At 45.8% G+C, this 18,873-nt stretch overlaps 1 protein-coding gene across 1 annotated transcript in view; it reads left to right on the top strand.

Annotated features, from left to right (window-relative positions):
• The window catches only part of ST6GALNAC3 (ST6 N-acetylgalactosaminide alpha-2,6-sialyltransferase 3), a 365,261-nt gene that overhangs the window by 287,703 nt on the left and 58,685 nt on the right, over positions 1–18,873 (top strand). The window lies entirely within an intron of this gene.

Below are 18,873 nucleotides of genomic sequence, written 5' to 3'. Positions count from 1 at the left end.
TGAGAAAGAGAGAGGGGTAATAGAGAGATCCGATGACGCCAACATTAGTATTAATCACAGGAAAATTAGGCGGCCGCGAGGCCCCTGTGAGTGCGAGGCCTCAGGCGATCGCCTAATTAGAGAGCCGCCTCTGCATGGTTGGGATTCAAACCGACAACCCCTAGTGCTGCTAGGCAGAAGCACTTAGGGCCAGATTAACAGCGGAGATACGACGGAGTATCTCAGATACTCCATCGTATCTCTCAGAGTATCTATGCGACTGATTCATAGAATCAGTTACGCATAGATAGCCCTAAGATCCGACAGGTGTGTTTGTTTTACACTGTCGGATCTTAGGATGCAATACCGCGGCCGCCGCTGGGTGGAGTTTGCGTCGTATTCCAGCGTCGGGTATGCAAATTAGCAGTTACGGCGATCCACGGCGGTTTTTCGCGTTCGCTACGTTGCTGCTACTCTAGTTTCCCGTCGCAATTTTAGTCGTCTTTTGACCTGCCCTAACTTTAGACAGCACACGTATGTGCTGTTTAAGGCTACATTCACACCTGAGCGTCGGTCGTTTTTTTGGGCGTTTTTTTCCGGCGTTTTGTCGCGCGTATTCATGCTTATTTGCGCGTTTGCATACAGCGTCGTCCGACGTTTTTGTACTTCGACGTTTTTTATTTTAGCCAATAGGAAAAATGATCATCTTTTCATCACTTGTTGCTATGTTGGTAGATTTGTTTAATCTTCTGCATGGGCGACAAGTTCTATTGATTAAAGCGACGAAACCCCCGTAGCAAACGCCCGTTGTCGCGCAAGTCGCTTGAATCGAGCGTTTCCATTACTTTCTATGGGAATTGGAAACGCTCAAATACGCCCAAACCGCACGATATGCGCGACAAAAAAAGGTCCGGGACTTGTTTGAGCTTCGCGCGACAGGCGTTTGGGCGTTCGGCGTTCAGGTGTGAACAGTCACCATAGCAAATAATGTTATTTCATCCCTCTGGCGTTTGTGAGCGTAGTGCTTCAGGCGTAAAAACGCCTAGGTGTGAATGGAGCCTTAAGTATGGCCGTCGTTCCCGCGTCGAAATGTAAAAAAAATGTTGTCTTGCGTAAAACGTCCGGGAATACGAAAGTACGCTACGCACGTCGTCACCGTTCGAAAAAAATACATCACTTCGCGCAAAGCACGGCAGGAATTTCAAAACGGAGCATGCGCAGTAGGTCCGGCGCGAGAGCGCGCCAAATTTAAATGGCACATGCCCCTTTGAATTACGCGGGCTTACGCCGGAGGCTGCCGGCGTACGTTTTCACGCAAGTGCTTGGTGAATCAGGCACTTGCGCTGAAAACTTGCGGCGATGTAACGTATCTACGATACGTTACGCCGCCGCAATTCTACGTGAATCTGGCCCTAACCACTGTGCTGCCCAATAAAATGTATCTGCAGCAAAGTTTGCTAAAATTTTTTGCAATATATGTAGCTGGCCTTTTTACAACTTATAAGAGTCCGCGTAACTTTGTTATACTCACCCCGGTACACCACTGTCTCGCTGAAGACCGTATACTGATAACATTTCATAAACCCCAGATATTCTTCAGGGAACTCAGCAGACCGGTCTGAGAAGTGTAGGTGTCATTGTATGAAAAATAAACATTTATCAGCGTCTCCGGCGTCCTTCAGGAGCTGATCTCTCCCGGCCGAGCTTCGCACATGAAGGCCAGTAACAAATGAATCTCATAAAATGATTTTTGTTATTGAGTGGCTCATTTCAAATTAAGAACTGTGCTGTGTTCTTCCAGCCTGACCCTACAAACCTTGAGAATTTACAGACAGGACAAACTTTTCACAACGTTCCCCGGGGAGATTGAGACATCCAGAGAGCGGAGAAAGAACACTTCCTATTGTGGCCCGCTCGCTGCTTTATGAGAAGGAGCTGATGTGTTACCTTACTGCAAGATTTATTGTGCCGATGGACGTGATTGAAATTTAATCAGTAGTGTGCTAGTGGGCAAAAGTAAGCACAACCAAGAACCCTTTTCATGTATACTGTACATAAGAATAAATAATATGGCATACCTAACATATTTGACACCCTGGGCAGATCATGTGTATACCCTTTGCTCTGTACAACAATGATTTCAGTAGTAATCTTGAAATTAAGTTAATAATAACAGAATAGAAATGTCCGCAGTAAAATTGTGGTATCCTCTAACATGAATGGTTACTGTAGAAGTACCTCCTTTGGTGGTCACACTGGTCAGGATGGCTTTAGATAGGAGCTTAAAGGGTCACTAAAGGAAAACAATGTTTTTGCTGAAATGACTGTTTACAGGGTATAGAGACATAAAAGTTAACTGATTCCCTTTAAAAATGATTAAAAATAGATTAAATTCAATCATATAATGTGCCTGCAGTTTCACTTTCGTTTTTAAACTGGTTTCATGTTTCTGTGAAGTAAAGAGACCCACAGAACAAAAACAAACCAATCCAGGGCAGTGTTTTGTTTTTAAAATTAATCTGATTGGTTCTGAGGAGTTTTAGACACACAGCTTGGACCACAGTGAAAAGCTGACATGAGATTTTTCATAAGGAGCCAGACAAGCAGGAAGTGTGGAGATCACAGCAGAATTACAGCAACTTCAAAGCAAAAACGAACAATGAGGACATGAAACCAGGACTGCAGTAAGGTAAAGGAAGCTATTTAGCTTAAATTTTTTTTTCCTTTAGTGATCCTTTAATTTGTCATTGTTCATTGTTTAGGGAAGGCCTAGCAACTTCAGTAGGAACCCTGAGGTATTATAAGGTGACCAGATTTTTTAAATGAAATCTGGGGACATATTTTTTTTTTTTACTAGTAATAGCAGCAATCAGCGACTCTCTGCCCGTTGCTTGATAGCAGAGGAACAAAGCAGCAGAGAGAAATGGCACTTAGTGCTCTAGATTGAGAAAGGTACAGACTATAAAGGGATATGCTTTGTACATATTTCATGACTAATGCCGCGTACACACGATTGGAATTTCCGACAAGAAAAGTTCTATGTGAGGTTTAGGTCCGAAATTCTGACCGTGTGTAGGCTCCATCGGACATTTTCCGTCTGGAATTTCTGACAGCAAAAATTTGAGAGCTGGTTCTCAAATTTTCCGACGGGAAAAGTAATTTTATTTGTATTCCTTGCACGTGATTGGGTATTCTTTGGAAAGTAAAGCTTCCCCTCATTTACTAAGCTCTGGAGCAACTACCCTTGCAAAGTGTAGTCTATTTGCCTTTAGTAAATCAACCCCAATGGCTCAGCGGGAGAGATTGCCCCATCAAAGCTGAGGCCCCGTACACACGACCGAGGAACTCGACGTGCCAAACACATCGAGTTCCTCGTCGAGTTCAGTGTGGAAGCCGCCGAGGAACTCTTTGACTTGACTAACGAGAAAATAGAGAACATGTTTTCTCGTCGGCTTCCTCACTGAAAAGTGTACACACGACCGAGTTTCTCGCCAGAATCCAGCTCCGACCGAGTTTCTGGCTGAATTCTGCCGAAAAACTCGGTCGTGTGTACGGGGCCTGACTGTGACACAGAGGCAGCTGGTAGTTTCATTTTGGGGTGGCAGAAAGCAACCCCCTGCGGTCGGTTGGCTGGTTGGTCGGTTGGTAATCCCTCCCCCCCCCCCGGTTGGTCAGTCATCCAGCCCAGCAATTACTCCTTCTAGGTCGCAGGCGGGCAGAGCTCTGACGGGCAGCAGCTTCCATCTCATCTCCTCTGCATCACTGTGGCTTCCGTTGTGCATCTCCTCCCTCCTCCTCCTAGGCGTCGAATGGGATCCGCTGTCCTTTCAGCCAATCGGGCGACGGGTCTCACGACCGGCTTCCTTATTGGCCAGGAGGAGAATCAGTGTAACGATAGCGAATTTTCATTTGCTTTAGTCACACAACTGGGTGGGCTCAGAGTGAAGTGCTCTGCACCCCGAGCCCACCCTTTTTTGAAGCCTATTACATCCTCTGGCTCTAATCACGTGCCTATGGAAGGGCCGCCGCTGCTGTGACACCCCGTGGATGTTCCGTCTTTGGCTGGCCTGATGACCATCAATTAAAAAGGCATTTTCCCAATGGCCCCCGGTGCATTGATTGTAACAGGGGTTCCCCTGTTATTATTAAATTATTTTAAGGGTTCCTCTGGGATATAAAGATAGGTCATGAAACAAATAGGAAAATTACAGCCCTAGCAATTTAAAACTGTTGTTTTCAAAAAGCAAAACAAAGGTACAAACAAAGGGCCAGATTCACAGAATAGATACGACGGCGTATCTCCTGTCGTATCTATGCGGCTGATTCATAAAATCAGTTCCGCATAGATAGCCCTAAGATCTGACAGGTGTTATTGACTTACACCGTCGGATCTTAGGATGCAATACTTCGGCCGCCGCTGGGTGGAGTTTGCGTCATTTTCCTGCGTCGGGTATGCTAATGAGCATTTACGGCGATCCACGACGGTTTTCGCGTTCTTTACGTCGTCGCTAGTAATTTTTTCCCGTCGCAAAGTTAGTCATGATTTTACATGCCTTAACTTTACACGAGCCATGTTAAAGTATGGCCGTCGTTCCCGCTTCGAATTTAAATTTTTTTTTGCGTAAGACGTCCGGGAATACGAAACGCCGTAACTCACGTCACCGTTCAAAAAAATTACAGCACATTGCGCAAAGCGGGAATTTCAAAACTGAGCATGCGCAGTACGCCGGAGCGCGCCTAATTTAAATGGTACACGCCCCATTTGAATTGGGCGGGCTTGCGCCGGACGTGTTTACGATACACCGCCGCAAGTTTACAGGTAAGTGCTATGTGGATCAGGCACTTACACTGAAAACTTGCGGCGGTGTAACGTAAACGGGTTACGTTGCGCCGCCGCAATTGTACCAGAATCTGGCCCATAGAGAATATATCCGCCATATAATGGAAGAAAGTGCACCTGTAGTACAAAAAAGGTTCCCTTTTAAGTAGCTGGTGTTTGAAGCCTGCGCTGAGTTAATATTATTAATGAAATTCAGTCTTGTAAACAATAGTATTTAATTAGTAACAAAATCATTAAAATATGAAGGAGGTGCAGTGAAGCCGAGCTAGATGGATTAATTGGCTGCGTGACTAAAATGTACAAGTTGGTATCACAGTCCACTTTTATTTGTGTGTGTGTGTGTATATTTTGAGGGGGCAGGCTGGACTGGTAGTGCCAACAGTAAACCATGTACAAGACAGGGACACCCAGGAACATTCCAAGCTGGTTTGTCCTGAGCAGAGAACAAATACAGTTCCAATGCAGGAAGGCTTGCATACACTATATTGCCAAAAGTATTGGGACGCCTGCCTTTACATGCACATGAACTTTATTGGCATCCCAGTCTTAGTCCGTAGGGTTCAATATTGAGTTGTCCCACCCTTTGCAGCTATAACAGCTTCAACTCTTCTGGGAAGGCTGTCCACAAGGTTTAGGAGTGTGTCTATGGGAATGTTTGCAGTCTCCGGTCTAATTCATCCCAAAGTTGTTCTATCGGGTTGGGGTCAGGACTCTGTGCAGGCCAGTCAAGTTCCTCCACCCCAAACTCGCTCATCCGTGTCTTTTATGGACCTTGCATTGCGACCACCGGTCACGAGCAGATGATGCAGCGCACGCGCGCCTGCTAGCGCGCTTAAGCGACCGAAGTACAGCTACGACGGTTCGCTTAGTGGAGCCAACCTGCCGTAGTATAACTGCGGCGGCTGGTCTGTAAGCGGTTAATAAATCATATCCCATATGCTTCTTCATATCCTGTATATAACAAAGCCTCCTGGGAGATGTGATATTCCAATGTTAAAGTGGATGTAAACCCCAATTTTTTTATTGATGTCACAATGTAGAGATTAAGATTTCCTATCATCTGTGCCCAGTCTTGGCACACAGAGTTAATCCAGCTCTGAGCAATTCTCTTTTTATTGTTCAGTGAAATAAAACAGACTTCCAGATAAAGACCAAAGTCCTTGCTTGAGTGACAGGTTATTTACATATCTCATGCACTAGCTTGCAGACAAGCACAGCTTCTGTAAAGTGCACAATTCACATCCCCCTCCCCTCTCCTCCTCTCCTCTCCTGTCCAGCTCTCCCAGGATTGGCTGTCTTTCCTGTGTTTTGATTAAATGTTTTCAAAATATGGGGTGATCCACAGTTCAGTGTAAACAGCCATCAGAATATACATAGACAAGAAGCTGTGCATGTATGCAAGCTAGAGCACGAGATATGTAAATAACCTGTCACTCAAGCAAGGACTTTGGGCCAGATTCACAAATGAGATACGGCGGCGTTTCTCCTGATACGCCGTCGTATGTCTGTTTCTATCTATGCGACTGATTCATAGAATCAGTTCCGCATAGATATCCCTAAGATCCGACAGGTGTAATTGTTTTACACTGTCGGATCTTAGGATGCAGTACCGCGGCGGCCGCTGGGGGGGAGTTTGCGTCGTAAACCAGCGTCGGGTATGCAAATTAGGAGTTACGGCGGATCCACGACGGTTTTTCGCGTTCGCTACGTCGCCGCTAGTCTAGTTTCCCGTCGCAAAGTTAGTCTTTTTTTTTGGTGCCCTAACTTTAGTCAGCAAGTGTATTGCTGTCTAAAGTATGGCCGTCGTTCCTGTTCTGTTCCCACATGAAGGCGAATGAAGGTATTACTGATAATAGCTGTGTGACTTCTTACCTTCGTATCCAAGCAGTGGGGCAGACAGGACCGGCAGATGTTCAGGTTAGATGGATCCAGACTCAGACATGAAGATGAAATCAGCGTGGGTTTATTCAATCCAGATAAGACAACAAACGGTGATACAATACTGTTCTGTAGTAGTGGTATCAATGCTGACTTGTTAGAATATGTCCTGAGGCTAGCTGCTGTGGCTGCTGAGCTGCTGCTGAGCTGCTGCTAACTACTGCTGACTTCTGCGTGACTTCTGCGTGGTCAAAAACTGATGCCTTCTCGAGCCCAAAAATGTGGAGTGTCTAGTCACACAGCCATGAGGAGATACTGAAAATGGCTGCTCCCAGTGAAGAGACCTGCCCAGCAAGAGTCCACGCCTCTGAATACAAAAAACTTTACTAACAAGAACAGGGACGTGTGGCATGCAAATTCTGGCCAGCAGATGGCAGCAGTGAAAGAAATGCATGAAAACAAGCATGTAGAAATAAAGATTAATAATGTAATGTACAAATAACTATAAGGAGAACAGCACACTCCCCGTCTGAAATTTACGTAAGGAGATTTCACTATGACGAATGTCCATAAAAATATAATACAACCTGTAACAAAGAACATGTGAAATGCAATAAACATGACATAGTGGGTTGGCTGACCCATAGCGGGTAAAACTGTGAAGTTCGAGTTCAGTCCTTTTTCATCCTTCGGGAACGTTCTCGATAGGTAATATTAGAATGAGTTCGTTAATCGGCCTTGCAAAAGTTTTAAGCTCACCCTTCCTGAAGATCTTCAGCTCCACCTTTCGGACCTTGCCATCCTTGCTAGGAAGAACCTTTGTAATTAGTCCCATAGGCCAAGTGATGCTTTCGGTTTGTTGCTCCTTCATTAATACGAGGTCTCCTTCTTTCAAGTTTGGTTTTTGATGTTGCCATTTCCTCCTTCCTTGAAGAATATTGAGATACTCTTTACGCCATCTGTTCCAGAAGTAATCTGCCAGGTGTTGTACACGTTTCCAGTGTTTTTGGTAGATATTCCCATGGGTAAATTCTCCACTAGGCGTGAGCATATTGTCCGTTTTTTGGGTAAGTAGAATAGCCGGAGACAGTATGGCTGGTGTTTCAGGATCCATAGATACTGGCACAAGGGGTCTTGAATTGATGATAGCTGAAACTTCAGCGAGAAGAGTGACGAGAGTCTCGTGCGTAAGTCTTGAAGAGTTTACATCCATCAACATAGAATTTAAGATGTTGCGTGAGATCCCGATCATTCTCTCCCAGGAGCCCCCCATGTGGGAACTATGAGGAGGATTAAAAATCCAGGTGCAACCTTTCTCCGCCAACTGATCTTGGATAGGCTTAGTGTCGATTTTCAGTTCTCTACAGGCGCCGATGAAGTTACTTCCCTGGTCTGACCTCAACTGTTTCACTGGTCCTCTGATGGCGAAGAACCGTCTTAAGGCATTAATGAGGCTGGATGTGTCCATAGATTCTATCACCTCTATATGAACGGCTCGCACACTCATGCAAGTAAATAGCACGGCCCAACGTTTACTGTTTGCGTGACCACCACGGGTTCTACGTGCGGACACCATCCATGGTCCAAAGACGTCTAGGCCAGTGTAGGTGAAGGGCGGCTCTGTGCATAGTCTATCCGCGGGCAAGTCGGCCATTTGTTGGTGTAGCTGTTTTCCTCTGGCTTTACGACAGTGCACACAGTCATGCAGTAGTTGGGCTACACGTTTCTTCATACCGATAATCCAAAGACCCGCAGACCTTAACTTGCCCTCAGTGATTTGTCTGCCCTGGTGTTCAGTCTTTTTGTGGTAATGTCGGATCAGCAACGTGGTGATATGATGTTTGCTGGGAATAATGACAGGATTTTGCTCCGCAACTCCTAGGTGGGCTTGATTCAAACGACCACCAACTCTGAGCAGGCCAAAACTGTCCATAATTGGGTTTAAGTTTGCAAGGGGACTTTTTATAGGAATCTGCTGTCTGTTGTTCAAGCACTTCCATTCTACGTTAAATTCCTGCTGCTGGACATGACGTATTATGAGAGACTCGCTATGAGAAATGTCCTCAGCAGAGAATGGTTTATGGCAGACGTGCCAACCATGACAATCTTTATCTTCCTGAGTATTGTGATAACATCTGGCGATGTGTACTAACCTTGCAATGGTTCTGACAAGTCTCATCCAACTGGAGAAATGTTCAAAACGATGACAGTCAAGCCTGGAGGTCTGCTTTGTTTCAGTGACTAATGCGCTAACTTCGGCGCGGATTTCTGGATCATTATCAGGATCCTGGATGCTGTAAACTTCCTGTTCACATTTGTCTTCCTGTCCTAGCAGAAACTCTGGGCCTGTAAGCCAAGTAGATTTAGCAAAGGAACCCACAGACGTAGGCCTGGTGGCTTGATCTGCTGGATTAAGTTCAGATGGTATGACAATGTGTTCTCTCGTCTCAGGCTTGCTGTCCATGGTGCGCTGAAGAGAGTTAGATCTGGATAGCGCTTGCTCCTGATTGTCCGGGAGTCTTACCCTGGTGGTTCCGTAGGGTAATGGAGAAACGCAGTGATTGGTTTCGTCTTTAAAAAACTCTCTGTCTTCTACCGATAAGGCTACCTTATCGTCATCCTTGGTTGCGCAAAAGACTGATCTCCCCAAGTCGTCAGCAAAGAGGGGAGAAATGATGTCAGGTGGTTGTACGAGGTCTGGAGACTTCTCTTTCACTTCATAGTGATGAGGACACGGCTTAATGCAAGTTGTGCGTCCATCTCCGCGTACGTACGTTTTGAAGGAGTCGATTTCTGGTTGATCCAGGCATACATTTCCTATGACTACCCATCCCAGGTCCAGCCTCTGGGCATATGGTGCGTAGTCGGGACCATTACACTGTTGGCGCACCTTGTGCACCCTTAGATTGTCTCTGCCAAGCAGGAGTAGAATCTCAGCATTGTTGTCCATAGGTGGGATAACGTTGGCTAGGTGCCTTAGGTGCGGTTGGTGAAACGCAGCTTCTGGGGTAGGAATCTCATCCCTATGGTTGGGTATTTGATCGCATTCAATCAGTGTTGGTAGGGGTATTTCGGTATTGCCACTGATGGGGGAAGCAATGAATCCTTGCGCCCTCCTGCCGCTAGTCTCTATGCGGCCTGAGCAGGTGTTTAAGATGTAGGGTTCTGATGGTCCCTTTATCCCGAAGGCTTCAAAGAATTTAGGTCCTGCTAGGGACCGGTTGCTTTGGTCATCGATGATGGCATACATTTTTACTGCCTTTTCTGGGAGTCCCTCTGGATAGACCTTGATTAGGCATATTCTGGCACAACATTTCTCACCCTGGCCCTCGCCACATACTTCCAAACATGAGCAGGAAACAGCGGCGGCTGTGTTAGCGTGGTTCTGGGGCTCCCCGCCATGACTTGGAGCGGGACTGGTGGTGACGGCAGCTGGTGAGTCTCTGGGCAGTGGAACTGGGTGCATAGCTGAGGCATGTCTTTCACTATGACACTCCTCACACTTGACGATGGATTTACAGTCCTTAGCCATGTGCTCCAATGAAGCGCAGCATCTGAAACATACCCCAAGCTCGCTGAGGACTTTCTTGCGCTCCTGTATGGGTTTGGATCTAAACCCTCTGCATTTGTTCAGTGAGTGTGGTTTTTTATGAATGGGACATTCACGATTGAAGGACTTGTCTCCTGATGAGGTATTGTACTGTTTACCCGTGGGTGCTGCATAAGATGGTAGGTTAGTCTTTCTAACACTCACGCTGCTCTTAAAGTCTCTGTGTTTATGCATGGCACTCTCATACCTTGGTGATGGTGTCGCTGGAGCTGTAGTGTTGAACTCCAGGAAATCGAGGCTGGGGTCATTCCTCATCTGGGACTGTTCTTCAATGAATCTGCAGAAATGAATAAATGGGGGAAAGGTGATGTCATGCACCCTTTTGTACCTTGAGACTGATGCCGCCCACTTTTCTTGCAGACTGTATGGTAGTTTCACGACAATTGGGTTCACTCCATGGGCTGTATCCAGGTAGCATAGCCCGATCAGACGAGGGTCTCTTTTGGCAAGCTCTAGTTCCATGAGCAGGTCACTCAAATCCTGAAGCTTATGGACGTCCTTAAGATTGATCTTTGGGATGTTCTGCAATCTCTTAAATAGGGCCTTCTCTATAGCTTCTGCACTGCCAAAGGTACGTTCGAGTCTCTGCCAGGCAGCAGCGAGACCTGCTTCTGCTTGTCCCACATAGACAGTTCTGAGGCTCTTGATGCGATTTGTGGAGCTTGGGCCCAGCCATGTGATCAGGAGGTTGAGCTCCTTCTCTGCGTCTAGTTTGAGGTTGGCAATGGTGGCCTTGAAAGTTGCCTTCCAAGCTCTGTAGCTCTCTGCACGGTCATCAAATTTTGAGAGACTTGTGTTAATTAGCTCTCTGATCGCCATAATCCTGGCCAACTCAGACATATCTGATTTCTCACTGCTTGTTGCCACGACAACCTGTGGTGCCGCCGGGGCGTGTAGGCTTTGCGGCGTGAAAGGGTGAGATGCATCCAGGTAGAATGATGCTGCTGCAGGGTTGAGCTGTGATCTAGTCTCTGTAGATCGTGAGGACTGCTGCTTGAGCTGTGGAGGTAGGCCAGGAAACGCCTGATGGCCCTTTTTGTAGTTTCGTAATAACTGTCCTTGAGAAGGCACATCTGGGTGAACACCATCAGATTTCTCGGGTGCTGTAAGTGACACTGGCACTGTAGGTGGAGATGACTTTGAGGTTTCGGCGTTGTCAGCTTGGACGGTACTGCATACTGGGGGTGATGCAGATAATTGTTTCAGTACATAGTCGCTGGTGCGGTAAGCTGAATCTTCTACCTCCTGTGGTAGCGAGCAGACTGGATCAAGACCTTGGCTTAATGCTTGCTCAAGTAGTCTTACTTTAGCTAATGCAACTTCCTCTTCCATCTCTGATTCAAGAATCTTTATTCGAGCCTCTGCTTCTGCTTCTGCCCTCTTGGCCTCTGATTCTGCGTCTGCCCTCTTGGCCTCTGCTTCTGCTTTTGCCAGAGCTTCTTTTTCAGTGAAGGAACGTCTGGCTTTGGATTGCTCTGCATTTATGCGGGCCTCTAGTAGTCTGTCGCTTAGGGTTGAGCTTCTTGAGCACGATGATCTGTATGACCGAGAGGAATGTTTGGATGAATTTGATCTGTGTGATCTAGTTTCTTGCAAATGGGAGATGCGGAGTTCCGCTTTATCTTTAGCAAGCAGCACCATGGTGTCTCTTTGAATGTCTATAGATTCTGCCTTGCTCAGTTCTGAAAGGGCTTCATCATTATTAACGTTTTTTAGAAAGGTTATATACCTTGTGAACAGTCTCTTGTATCCTTCATGAGCTGTGTTCAGCCGCCTGATGCCAACTTGTAAGCTTGAGGTATCACCAGAGGATTTAAGTCCTGACATGAGGGAGGAAACTCGCTCCCATAGCTCTTCCAGGTTATCGCATAGCTCATCTTTTGTGGTTTGATAGTTTTCCCTGACCTTTATTGTCGGTTTGAGGGAGCGTCTTGGTCGCACGACTTGGTCTGCTGGAAGTGTGGGTTCTGCTTCCTGTACTTCTTGGTGATCAGTATCAGGCTGCATTAGCTCTGTTTCATCACTGGGGAACTGTGCAAGGTCCTTTTTGTCCATTTTGATTTAAGGTGCGCTGTCTCTTTAAGAAAATAAACTTTTGAATTGGGGGCTGAAAATTGCAGTGTGGCTGCGCTGGGGCACTCTGGCAAGGTTCCTCAGGTGTTTTAAGTGATTTGCGGGGGTTTAGGTTAGAGAGGGACCCCGTGTGCATTAACAGTTCTGCTATGCGAGCAAAGATTGATATGGGATATAGGAAACGGCTTGATGAGTTGTGGAGGGCTTTCAGGCAACAGTAAAGATACTGTGGACATGCGGTGCTTGCCCTTAGACTTGTGGAACATGCACTGTAGCCGGGCAGATTCGCTGCAGATAGGCCTGTTGCAGGGGAGATTCCTTAGTGTGGTAACTCTGAGGGAATCTGTGACTGGGGTGTGGACATTAAGGCAGTTTTTGACTGTTCTGTTCCCACATGAAGGCGAATGAAGGTATTACTGATAATAGCTGTGTGACTTCTTACCTTCGTATCCAAGCAGTGGGGCAGACAGGACCGGCAGATGTTCAGGTTAGATGGATCCAGACTCAGACATGAAGATGAAATCAGCGTGGGTTTATTCAATCCAGATAAGACAACAAACGGTGATACAATACTGTAGTAGTGGTATCAATGCTGACTTGTTAGAATATGTCCTGAGGCTAGCTGCTGTGGCTGCTGAGCTGCTGCTAACTACTGCTGACTTCTGCGTGACTTCTGCGTGGTCAAAAACTGATGCCTTCTCGAGCCCAAAAATGTGGAGTGTCTAGTCACACAGCCATGAGGAGATACTGAAAACGGCTGCTCCCAGTGAAGAGACCTGCCCAGCAAGAGTCCACGCCTCTGAATACAAAAAACTTTACTAACAAGAACAGGGACGTGTGGCATGCAAATTCTGGCCAGCAGATGGCAGCAGTGAAAGAAATGCATGAAAACAAACATGTAGAAATAAAGATTAATAATGTAATGTACAAATAACTAGAAGGAGAACAGCACAGTTCCCGCGTCGAAATTCTAAATTTAACGTCGTTTGCGTAAGCCGTCCGGAAATACGGAAGTACGCTACGCGCGTCGCCGTTCAAAAAAATTACGTCACGACGCGCTAAGCACGGCGGGAGTTAAGAAACGGAGCATGCGCAGTAGGTCTGGAGCGGGAGCGCGCCTAATTTAAATGGCACACGCCCATTTAAATTGGCCCGCCTTGCACCAGCGTAGTTTTCATCGCAAGTGCTTGGTGAATCAGGCACTTGCGATGAAAAATTGCGGCGGTGTAACGTATCTAGGATACGTTACGCCGCTGCGATTCTACGTGAATCTGGCCCTTTGGTCTTTATCTGGAAGTCTGTTTTATTTCACTGAACAATAAAAAGAGGATTGCTCAGCGCTGGATTAACTCTGTGTGGCAAGACTGGGCACAGATGATAGGAAATCGTATTCTCTACATTGTGACATCAAAAAAAAAAAATTGGGGTTTACATCCACTTTAACTAGTTTCTAAAAGTTCTACCTCCAGGATTGTCATCCTACTTCACTACCTATAGAAGGAGGGAACTGCGGCATGTTTTCTTAGCCTTCACAGTCAAGAGATTCAGGGGGCTTTGCAGAGATCTGTAGCTAGAAAATCCTTTTAAATGAAGACAAATCCATTTATTTTTCTATCTCAGGAATCCGAGAACAAGAAGTCATAAAACCAGCAAAAGAAAGATTTGTAAAGCATGCAGACAATTACTCAGTGGCATCGTTCAAACAAAAGTTTATTTAAAATGACTTAAAATAAAAATATTTTCTGTTCAATGCGTGCCTTGTGTTTCGCTTCTTTTACCAGCAAACTTTGGATTAGCGTGTGGCCTTGAGGCAGATAATGTTCATTTCTTTTGTTGCAGTTTGCTATTCATTATTAATACATAAATTATATCAGTGTTTACTTATTTATGTTATTTTTGTATACAGATTCCACATATTCTGCAGCGCTTCGCAGTCTACATAGAACAATTCACAGCAATCTCTGCCCCTAAAGCGGCTGGCGGTGTCCCTACCGCAGTCATATCAAACACAAACTGCCCTTTTTAATAAACAATACAAAGGATAAAACAATAAAAATGGACTTAGAAACATAAAAAAAGTGACGGCAGAAAAAGACTGAAGCCCCGTACACGCGGCTGGGTTTCCCGTTGAGAGAAACTGTGGGGAGAGCTCTTGGCCGGGACAGGAAAACTGCCGGGAATCCCGGCGGGAAAATAGAGAACTGCCTCGTACACGCGACCATTTTTCTCGGCAGGAAAAAAAAACGTTTTCCCCGCCGTGATTCCTCTCCAGCCTGACTTACATACGCACGTTCATGCAAAAAAACGTCCAAAGCGCGGTGATGTACAACACGTACGACGGGACTATAAAGGGGAATGGCGCCACCCTTTGGGCTGCATACTTGGGGCCAAATCCACAAAAGGGATACAACGGTGTAACTGCTGGATCTTAGGATGCAGTACCGCATCCGCCGCTGGGGGCATTTTGTGTCGAAATGCCGCCTCGGGTATGCAAATTAGCACTTACGGAGATCCACAAAGCTTTTCAGCTTCGTTTTTTCTCCGTAAGTTTTAGTTTGCATACGCAAAATTAGGGCTGCTTTTACAAGGTGTAAAGTTAGTACACCATGTAAAAACAGACCTTTCTGTCCAGCGACGCGATTTTTTTTTAATTTTAAATTTTTTTTCCCCGCCGTATCTTTTTTTTTTCCCCGCCGTATCTTTTTTTTTCCCGACGCAACTTTATTGACCCGTCGCAATCTAAAAAAGCTTGACGTAACGTAATTTCGCGCTATGCACGTCGGGAAAATGACGTCACGAGCATGCGCAGTACGGCCGGCGGGGGAGCGCGCCTATTTTAAATGGGAATCGCCCCCATTACAATAGGAACGCCTTGCGCCGGCGGAATTTAAGTTACACAGCCCAAAATTTCTAGGTAAGTGCTTTGTGGATCGGGCACTTAGGTAGAAATTTTAGGGCAGTGTAACTTAAATGGAAAAAAATAGGTTACGCCGGATCTTTGTGGATTTGGCCCTTGATTCTGAGCATGCACGTTTTTTTCCCCTTGGAAAAGCATACACATGACCGTTTTTCGTGATGAGAAAAAAACTGACGGGAAACACGACAAGAAAAAAGAGAGCTGGTTTCAATTTTTTTGCGGTCAGTTTTTTGTCGAGCATACACACGGCCGGTTTTCACGACCAATATAAAAAATGGCAGTTTTCTCGTCGTGAAAACCGGTCGTGTGTACAAGGCAAACCTGCTCTCTATTTTCCCGCCGGGATTTTTTTTTTTTCATTAGTCGTGACTGCGACATTATACCAGACGCTTTTGATGCTATTTTGGGACCATTGTCATTTATACAGCGATCAGTGCTATAAAAATGCACTGTGTACTGTGTAAATGACCCTGGCAGGGAAGGAGTTAACCACTAGGGGCGAGGAAGAGGTTTAGTGTGTCCTAGGGAGTGATTCTAACTGTGTGGGGGCTGGGCTGCAAGTGACACACATTGATCACTGCTCCCGATGACAGGGGGCAGTAGATCAGTGTCCTGTCACAGAGCTGCAGAACAGAAAAAATCCTTGTTTTTCACAGGCATCTCCCTGTTCTGCAGCTCTGTGATGCGATCGTGGGACATGGGTGGACATCGAGTCCGCGGGTCCGTGGGCACGGTCACGGAGCAAATTCAAAGGAATGGTCACGGTCAAATTCAAAGGAACGTACAGGTACATCCCTTTGCGCATCCGTGCCATTCTGCTGAGGTAAATGTTTGTGCGGCGGTTGGCAAGCGGTTAAAGCCATTTACTGTTGACTGTCTCACTACCTCTGCTGGTAGTTTATTTAAAGCATCAACTACCCTTTCAGTAAAATAATACTTTCTAAGATTAGTTTTGAACTTTGCTCTGGTGGAGTTTGCTGATGTCAGATCCAAACAAGATAGATTCTAATTGGCTGCTAAGATTATTGCGCTTCACACATAGGGGGTCTACTTATTAACCACTTAAGACCCAGACCATTATGCAGGTAAAGGACCTGCCCCCTTTTTGCGATTTGGCACTGCGTGGCTTTAACAGACAATTGCGCGGTCGTGGGACGTGGCTCCCAAACCAAATTGGCGTCCTTTTTTCCCCACAAATAGAGCTTTCTTTTGGTGGTATTTGATCACTTCTGTGATTTTTATTTTTTGCGCTGTAAACAAAAAATAGAGCGACAATTTAAAAAAAAAATCAATATTTATTACTTTTTGCTATATTAAATATCCCCCAAAAATATCGAAAAAAATACGTTTTTTCTCCTCAGTTTAGGCCGATACGTATTCTTCTGCATATTTTTGGTAAAAAATCACAATAAGTGTTTGATTGGTTTGCGCAAAAGTTATAGCGTTTACAAAATAGGGGATAGTTTTATGGCATTTTTATTAACAATTCTGTTTTACTAGTAATGGCGGCGATCTGCAATTTTTTTCATGACTGCGACATTATGGCGGACACATCGGACATTTTTGACACATTTTTGGGACCATTATCATTTTCACAGCGAAAAGTGCTATAAAAATGCACTGATAACTGTGAAAATGACAATGGCAGTGAAGGGGTTAACCACTAGGGGGCGCTAAGGGGTTAAGTGTGTCCTATTGTGTGTTTCTTACTGTAGGGGTGCGTGGCTGGACGTGTGACCTCACTGATCGTCGTTCCCTATGACAGGGAACAGACGATCAGTGACAAGCCACAGAGAAGAACGGGGAAGGTTTGCTTACACACACACCTCTCCCCGTTCTTCAGCTCCTGTGACCCGATCGCGGGACACTGGCGGCGATCGGGTCACGGAGCTCAGGACTAGGTCGCGAGCACGCCACCGCCTTCGTGCCGATATACGTCGGCAGAAGGGCACGGCTGGGCACAGGAATATACAGATACGTCGCCTTTAAGAGCCCAGCCGTGGGTCGCGAGCGCACCGGCGGCGGCGCGCTCGCGACCCACGGCTGGGCTCTTAAAGGCGACGTACCTGTACATTCTTGCGCCCAGCCTTGCCCTTCTGCCAACGTATATCGGCATGAAGGGGTCCTCCAGTGGTTAAAACTTAGCTGTATAGATGTCCTAAGCATGTCCCTTTCATGAATAATACTCTTAATTTGCCCAATATGTTTATTAACTAGGATTGCTAGCCCCATACATTGGCCATACATTTTCCTGATGGATATATTTCAGGAAAATACCACTTTATGGCCATTAGATGGAGCTGACGATCATAGGAAATACACATATTAGACAAATTACATGGAATATTCATTGGTTAAAGTGCCTTTGTTTTGGGTGTTTTGGAGAGTTTGCAGCACATTCATTGGCCCGGATTCAGATAGCCTTTACGCCGGCGTATCTATTGATACGCCACGTAAGTGCTACGATGCGCCGGCGTATCTTCTTTCTGTATTCAGAAAGCAAGATACGCCAGAATTTCCCTAAGATCCGACCGGCGTAAGTGTCTTATACCGTCGTATCTTAGGCTGCATATTTACGCTGGCCGCTAGGTGGCGCTTCCGTATATTTCTGCAATGAATATGCAAATTAGGTATTTACGCCGATTCAGAAACGTACGTCTGCCCGGCGCATTTTTTTTACGTCGTTTACGTTAGGCTTTTTCCGGCGTAAAGTTACCCCTGCTATATGAGGGGTATCCTATGTTATATATGGACGTCGTTCTCGCGTCGAATTTTGAAAATGTTACGTCGTTTGCGTAAGCCGTTCGCGAATAGGGCTGTACGTAAGTTATGTTCACGTCTAAAGCAATGAAGATTTGCGGCGTAATTTCGAGCATGCGCACTGGGATTTTTTCACGAATGGCGCCTGTGCCGCTCGTAAAATACGTCAAATGCGTGGGGTTACAGTGAATTTAAATAAAACACGCCCATATCATCCACATTTCAATTAGGCGAGCTTACGCCGGACCTCATACGTTACGCCGCCGTAACTAAGGGCGCAAGTTCTTTCTGAATACGGAACTTGCGCCCTAATTTACGGCGGCGTAACGTATCTGAGATACGTTACGCCGTGCCGAAAGATACTCCAATGTATCTGAATCCGGCCCACTGACTTTAGTCAAAACTATGTCAAAATTTGATGTAAAAATTAACACCGCTCTACGTTCTCCTGATAGTAGTAGGCAATCAAGCTTCAATTTCTTTGATTGGCAATGGGATGATTCAAGTTTGGCTGTTCTAAGTTGCATTTTGCGCTCTTCCCTCCATGAAGAAAACTCTACAGCCTTTCTCTGGTATTTATTACAGAATGATGTGAGTTGCCTGGCATTCTTCTTTAAATAATCACATTTACCTAGCAGAATGATTCATCCGTAATCCGGTGAATATTCTTGAGTGATAACGGGACACTTGTATTGATTACCGTGCTGCGCTCTGCTTATATGCTCGCACATGACAACGCAATATAAAGTAGAGCCAGCAGGCAGGCCTCCTCTTACTCATCGCACACACTGTCAGCCAAAAGCATTTTAGAGACAG

This window comes from Rana temporaria, chromosome 7, assembly GCF_905171775.1.
Source record: "Rana temporaria chromosome 7, aRanTem1.1, whole genome shotgun sequence".
In the NCBI taxonomy this organism is placed as follows: Eukaryota; Metazoa; Chordata; class Amphibia; order Anura; family Ranidae; genus Rana; species Rana temporaria.
This window is presented reverse-complemented; position numbering and strand designations above follow the sequence as displayed.